Genomic DNA, 7,070 nt, shown 5'->3' with positions numbered 1-7,070 from the left:
GATATTTTCCTGGTCTTTAATGAGAATGGATTATCTTTGTAGAGAGAAAAGAGGAAATAAGCAGAATGTCTTTTCATAGCAATGAGAAATAACAAGCGGAGGAAGGTAAAATGGCTGCTTGTTGAGAAATGGAAGTGCATTGAGAAGTGGATTGCTTGCTATTTAAAGAAGAAACTTTGTCTCTTGTTTCCAAAATTAGATTATTTTGAAGAAAACTAAGGAGGCTTGATTTTAGATGTACTTAATCTGTTTTTTGACTACTTATGGACAGTTGGAAAGAAATTAAAATTGCTGATTAATGGCGTGGCAACAAAAGGAAAGGGTGTAGCAACAGAAGAAGACATGATACCATATAGAACACAAAAGAACTAAATTCTTTAGTCTTTATAAGTTTACTGATATTGGAACTGAAAAGGAAAAAAAAGTTTGGACAGATTGGAGAAAGGAAAAAACTGGAATATACTGGGTAGAAACATGAGAAAATTACTAGTTTGATTAAAATGGATGTAAATGCTTTCTATTTAATTGATATTTAAATAATGTAAGGAGGAGATTTCCTCTTTCTTCTTTCTCTCTTTTTATTTTTTTATTTTCCCTTTCTTTTCTTTAGTAGTCTCTTATTTTATTCCTCTTTTTTTTCTTCCCTCTTTCTTTGAATCTTTCTTTTGATTTCTTTTGCCATACTCTTATTCTTTTTTTCTTCTCCCTTTCTCTTTCCTTTTTTTATTTTTCATTATTATTATTGAGAGAAGTGATTCTCGATGGGGAAAATGTGATTATAGAAAAACTATAAGAAATATGAAGATTATGAATGAATTTTTGATTATTAAGAATTGCTGATAGATTTAACGATTACAGAAAATTGTTTCTTTAAAATGGTTTAAAATATTGTTCTTTATAGAAAATAAGAAAATGTGAATGAAGCTTTGAATATTAACAAGAATTGTTTATAGATTTTATGATTATTTTTAAAGCGAGAAATGTCATTATAGAAAAACTACAAAAAATGTGAAGACCTTGAAAGAATTTTTTTTAATACTAATAAGAGTTCTAACGGTTACAAAAAATTGTAGGAGTCTGCAGTCTGCATATGTGCAGGAATTTTCCTATCTTGGATGGCAAACCTCAGGTAGGGAAGGTTACTTGCACGTAGGCGCCAGGAAATGGCATTAGAAGATAAGACCCTAACTCTGTAAATAAGAGGAACAGGAGGAGAGGAAGTGGGATGTGTGTTAGATTTTAATTATAGCTAAATATTATAAGTGCTTAAGCAAAGCAGTAATGATTAACCTATGATTTAAGTTACCTGGAATATTCTGTGAGCCAATGATATGCTGCTAAGTATGCTGTAACTTGAAAGTAACAAACTATATAATGTCACTATGTAAGGCAATAAAGTTACCATATATTTCCTCAACCCCTTTGTGTGTGTGGTCATTTACAACAGAAAATTGATTTTAAAGTGGTTTAAAATGTTTTTTTATAGTAAATAAGAGAATGGGAATGAATTTTTGAACATTAATAAGACTTGTTTATAGATTTTATAATTATGATAAATTGGTTTCCAAAATGGTTTAAACTGTTGCATTTCATAGAAAAACAAGAAACAAATAGGAAAGGGGAGAAATTTAAAGAAAATTAATAGTTCAGGAGAGAGTAGGAGAGAAGATATATATTAAAATGCATTATTATTTTAAATTGGTAAGGAAGTATGATTTTGGTGATTACATGATTAAAGCTAAATTGTGAATTAGTCAAATATAAGGTTAGGAGTGGAGGAAAGCATCCCTGGAGAACAGCTGATTAGGTTGTGAACCAGCCAAAAATAAACTTAGGAGGAGAATAAGAGATAATGCTAGAGAGCAGTTAGAGCCAAACTGTGAACCAGTTAAATACAAGGTAAGGAGTGGAGGAAAGCATTCCTGGAAACCAGCTAATTAAGATGTAATCCAGCCAAAAATAAACCTAGGAGTAGTGAAGGAGATATTTTTGAAGAACAGTTAAAGCCAAATTGATAGAAGTGGAGGAAAATATTGTTGGGGAATAGCTATATAAGTTATGAACCATCTAAACATTAGAATTAGTTGTAATGGAGAAGAAGCTAGTAATTAGCAAAAACAAAACATTTTGGGTATAATAAATTATAGGTGGAAATAAATTTTAAAGTGAATTGATTTTGAAACGTTTTTAAGAGAGGAGTAAAATATTCTATGTTGGTTATTAGATGTGATTCAAAAGAAACATTGATTTGATTAGGGTCTTTGAAGTAAGAAAAATATATGAAATAGTGATTATTAGAATGATAAATGAATATTATAAAGAGCTGTTTAGATTTGGAATTTAAGATTTGGAGTGATACATACTAGAATGTCTAATGCTAGAATAAGATTTTAGATTGAATGATAAAAGTTGGGTTTAGATTTGTTCCTTTTCTCTCTCTCTCTCTCTCTTCTTTTTTTTCTGTAAGATGTTAATGGATGAAATTTGGAATTTATACTTATTTTATACCGGATCAAACCCTTGCTCTAAAAATATGTGTTTTATGTTTTATGTTTAAAAATAAATAAATAAAAATTGGCTATACCTGTAGTCCCTGAGAATTGGAGACCAAGACCACAAGAATGCAAGTAGACCCACACTACAGTATTCTTCATGTACCTTTTAAAATCTAGTAAAATTTTGTAAGAATATATGTTGGTTAAGCATACATTATATAAAAAAGAATAAAAATATTTGAAATCCATTTGTTGTTGTGTATAGACCAGATAATGATTATGGGATTTATTTTCTGAAATTAATGACAATCAATTAATCCATAACAATGCACAGTCTTCTAATATTGGCAGCATACAAAGAGAAGACAGTTTCTACTTAATATGGAAATTGTCTTAATATTAAGACAATGTAAGTTAAACTGGATCTAAATGATCAATTTGGTTCAAAAAGTCAAATCTACTTTGGGTATTCAGTTTGTTAAATCATACCAGTTTGATTCAAATTTCCAAACTGAATCAGAACAAGCATGCCCAAAAGGATTCAACAATCTGAGTCAAGATGCTTCTGTTCATCCTTGAGCTAGGAGAAAACTAGACCGGCAAGAAATTTGTTGTCTCCATTACCAGTCTATCCTGTTGCCAGCCACTGGATTAACCAAGATGAAGTGACACAAAGCCTAACAGATTTCACGTTCTGTAAAACTGCCTTTTGAATATCATCAGAATAAACCCTACTAAATAAATAAATACTACTTTAACACTTACATAATTAAGGGAGACTCAATTCTATGTCACTCGCACCATAGGTTATCACTTAGCTAAACCCTAGATCACTTGGAGGCATGTTATTCAATTTCAACCAACTTCTAATCAAAACTCTGAATCAAATTTTTGAACAGCTGTTCTTGTTATTTCTCTCTCTTCTATGAAATCTGAACCATTTCATTACCCAACATTTGTGACAAATATTGGAGACTTGACTGCATAAAGAATGGCTGAGGGAACCCATAAGTGGAGCAGGTATCTGTCAGGAACTGCTAGTTTGGGCCATTGTTAGATGCAAGTGGGAAAGACCTGGATTCTTTGACATAGAAAGTAAAACAGTTTCATGACAAGACAATCCAGGCATTAAAGAGAACAAAATTTTGAATCAAATAGTAGCCCATCAAATTGCAAATTAATTCATAATTTAAACAGAGTAAGATGGAAAGGATTGGGCCCAACTGATACTTCATTGCCTATACTGCTTAAGAATAAAGTGTACAACTGCATTTCAATTTTATTTTTCTATTCTTTTCCAATAGCTTGGTACACTGCACTAAAATTGTATCTGCTGTTTGTTCTGTTCATAGTTCAGTGGATAAAAATATTACAACAAAAAAGATAATTATAGAGGAGACATGTTTCTGCCTCTGAATCTGTATTAAATTTTAATTTGACAACTTGTCAAATTTTACTATATAATGCATAGTATGCATATAGTATGAATATGCGCACCATATTCCCCAATATATTAGCTATATCAAGAGGAATTTTCATTCTGCTGTTGCCAGAAAAAAGATTTTCCCACCATTCCTTACATTTATTATCCAATCAATACCTGCAAGCATTACTGAGACAAATACTTTCACTATTCAAGAAATCAGTCTAGGATAAAATTCCATTAAATTTCATGTAGCCACTTCCCTGGAATTCCACTGTTTGAAGATCCCAACAGTTCTTTAAGAACATTTTCATAATATACCTTTGTCTCACAAAGGATCTCACACCGAGCCATAGTTAAGGCCACCTACCTCATGATATATTTATTGAGTCAGGTATATTAGGTAAATTTAAGTAAATAATTAGCATGCTTTGTTTTCTCCCAACACATTTGTAGCATTTTAGTGATTTATAACACTTTGCTTGTATCTTGGGTGTTTTTGGAATACGTATCTACCATCACAATCAATGTGGCCCAACCCTTCTGGCTTTCAGGAAAATGGAGAATTACTTCTCAAGCAGGCTCTGAGTTACTTTTATGTGTGGTCCTGATAAGCCCCAGCATCAATGCAACAGATCCGATTTATTCTTCCCAGCAGGGTTATTATTTTAAAAGTTGGTTTTAGTGATAGGCTGAACTCTTCATATAAATCATCCAGAATAGTTGACAAGTGAGCAGCCTTAGAAATCCATTAAATAAATGAAATTATGTGCAACCTGGGAACAGCTCAGCTATTGTTTTCAGCAGCAGCCAATACAGCCGTCCCTTGGATGGGGTGACTTTGCCTTGATAGCAGAAGATGTCGGGAACAGAAAATAAAGTGCTCACAGGCCAAGTTGTCAAGACTGATGTCAATAAATAAATAAATAAATAAATAAATAAATAAATAAATAAATAAAACGCCTCAACTAAAGGACAGCAGGGTTTGCTGAAACAGGCAAGAGTTCTAGTAATACCCATAGAAAATTCTCCACCGCCATTATCAGGAGTGGAATTCCTCCCTGGTTAGCAAAGAGGTGGCAAGCCAGTTTCACTCCACCTGCTGCTGCCCAGGCTTGGCTATAAGAAAAGCGGAGGAAGTGAATTTCCCAGGGGTTCACTTTGCCAGTTCCATGCACAAGGCCTGCCCCTCCACCACCACCACCACCACTCCTCTATGGGGACTTGCAGGTAACCTACAAGATGTGAAGTAATGAAGCAATCTCACAAAACAAGGGAGTTTATACCCACCCTTGCATATTCCATAGGCCAGTATTTGAAATGCACAGGCATAAGCCCTATTTAGGGGAACACTGGAACACTTGTCTATCTGCTCAACGGTGAAAATGCTTTATTAAATAGCTGCACCCCAAGACTACATTTCAGGACAAGAGCGGGGTTCTCTGTAGCCTCTCATGCGCCTCCTTCCCAGGGGTAGATGGAATAACTTCTGCAACTTCCCACCCATCACCCCGACTCCGAGGAGCTTTTTTCCTCGCCTTCATTGATCAACCTTTCAGCCGTCAAGGGCGTCTATCCGGTTAACTGAAGCAAGGCAGGAAGGGCAGCACCGTTAAAACGAGGGGAGGCTCGGGGGAAATCTGCAGGCAGCCCGCCAAACATTGAAACATCAAAGGCGGGTGGGGCGAACAGACGCCAAGACTCGGAGGCTGCGGCTGCGCACTAGGCTCCATTGTGAAGCAAGGGAAGATTATAATGGCCTTAGAAATATTGAAAGTATAGTTATTTCTAACTCTAAATAAGTCGGCATAAGATTTGTGCAAAGTGCAATTTGGTCAGTCAGTCCAAACTAAGGATTGGATTATAAACAAGATTAGAAAGAGTTAACACTGTGCCTCCCACTGGCTGGCATTGGAAATCAGCAACTAGCGATATTGTCATAATTTAAATTAATTAAATCATAATTTAGCAGGCAAGCCGCCAAACATTGAAAAATCAAAGGCGGGCGGGCGAACAAACGTCAAGACTGAGAGGCTGCGGTTGCGCACTAGCAGCGTCCCCGGCACACGCCTCCGCAGAAAGCCGGGCGAGCGAAGCACCGCCCAGCTCAGACTGTCCACCCGGCGAGAAAGAGGAGGAGCTCCGCGGGTTGTATGCAGATGAGGCGGCGGCGCCGGGCATTGTGGGGAATCGGCAAGCGCGGCGCACGGAGGATCGCGCGAGCGTGTGTCTCCCACGGCCTCCCTCACGGTGTTCTCAGCAAGTTTCCGTGTGTAACAAGCGTGGTCTGGAGGACCTGGGCGGCATACTTTGGGCCACCGTGACCTGAAGTGAGTGGAGCAATGGTGGGAAGGCGTCCCGTCGCGAAGCAAAGCATACTTACCTGGCAGGGGAGATACCTTGATCATGAAGGAGGTTTTCCCAGGGTGAGGCTCATCCATTGCACTCCGGGTGTGCTGACCCCTGCGATTTCCCCAAATGCGGGAAACTCGACTGCATAATTTGTGGTAGTGGGGGACTGCGTTCGCGCTATCCCCTGATTTTACTAGTCAAAGAATAGATTAATGCCTTTTCCTGCTTCATTTTGTTTATAGAAAATCTTTCAATGATTAAAATTCATAAAAACAAGTTGAAGTAACGAAGCACTGAACGAGAAGATGATTAAAATACGGAAGTTCTCAACGTGGAACAAGTAGTGATTTATACCGGTGGAGCGCACACATCAAAACACAGGAAAATTATTGATACAAATACTCTTTATCATACAAAATCAATACATTTATGTATGGTTTGATCATTTTTTCTGGAAAAGTCAATTTTAGTCTGTTTCTTATTCTTTTTATAAAGGTAAGCAGAGAAAGCAGTGTCAACTCAGCACTGGCTATACCACTCAGCATACCTTGCATTTTTTCCATGGCAAATGACTGACTACAATTTCTGTGTCCTCACTACCGTGTTTCCCCGAAAATAAGGGTCTTATTTTCTTTTGACCCCCCCAAATAATGCCTTGGCCTTCTTATCAGGGGGTCTTATTTTGGGGGTTCAGGAGGCAGTGAGCATGGGACTGGATATCCTGTTGCCTCCCCTCCCTGTTCTTCGTGCTGGCCAAAGTTAAGATGCGCATCTCGCAGCCCAACACATCCCACCCTACT

General features: G+C 36.8%; 1 non-coding gene across 1 annotated transcript; it reads left to right on the top strand.

Moving 5' to 3' along the window:
• The first annotated feature begins 6,293 nt into the window (after positions 1–6,293).
• Positions 6,294–6,457, top strand: LOC117659680 (U1 spliceosomal RNA). The gene has a single exon (XR_009621554.1). It is a non-coding gene; the product is annotated as a U1 spliceosomal RNA (small nuclear RNA).
• Positions 6,458–7,070: the final 613 nt, after the last annotated feature.

Source organism: Pantherophis guttatus, chromosome 1 (genome assembly GCF_059756535.1).
Source record: "Pantherophis guttatus breed Tessera chromosome 1, ASM5975653v1, whole genome shotgun sequence".
Lineage (NCBI taxonomy): Eukaryota > Metazoa > Chordata > Lepidosauria > Squamata > Colubridae > Pantherophis > Pantherophis guttatus.
Note: the sequence above shows the minus strand (reverse complement) of the source record. Positions and strands in the feature narration are given on the sequence as shown.